This window comes from Sceloporus undulatus, chromosome 7 (genome assembly GCF_019175285.1).
Source record: "Sceloporus undulatus isolate JIND9_A2432 ecotype Alabama chromosome 7, SceUnd_v1.1, whole genome shotgun sequence".
NCBI classification, from domain to species: domain Eukaryota; kingdom Metazoa; phylum Chordata; class Lepidosauria; order Squamata; family Phrynosomatidae; genus Sceloporus; species Sceloporus undulatus.
In genome coordinates this window covers 6,011,472-6,011,716 of record NC_056528.1, presented here as the reverse complement: position 1 = coordinate 6,011,716, position 245 = coordinate 6,011,472, and the positions used below count along the sequence as shown (strand labels likewise).

Genomic DNA, 245 nt, shown 5'->3' with positions numbered 1-245 from the left:
GAGAGGAGGAGGAAGAGAGAGAAAGAGAAGAAGAGAGAAAGAAAGGGAAAGAGGAGGAGGAGGAGAGAGAGGAGGAAGAGGAGAGAGAGGAGGAGGAGGAAGAGAGAGAAAGGAGGAGGAAGAGAGAGAAAGAGGAGGAGGAGGAGGAAGAGAGAGAAAGAGAAAGAGGAGGAGGAGGAGGAAGAGAAAGGAAGAGATAGAGGAGGAGGAAGAGAGAGAAAGAGAAAGAGGAGGAGGAAGAGAGA

General features: G+C 50.2%; 1 protein-coding gene across 1 annotated transcript in view; it reads left to right on the top strand.

Moving 5' to 3' along the window:
- The window catches only part of CFAP74 (cilia and flagella associated protein 74), an 85,462-nt gene that overhangs the window by 2,404 nt on the left and 82,813 nt on the right, over positions 1-245 (top strand). The window lies entirely within an intron of this gene.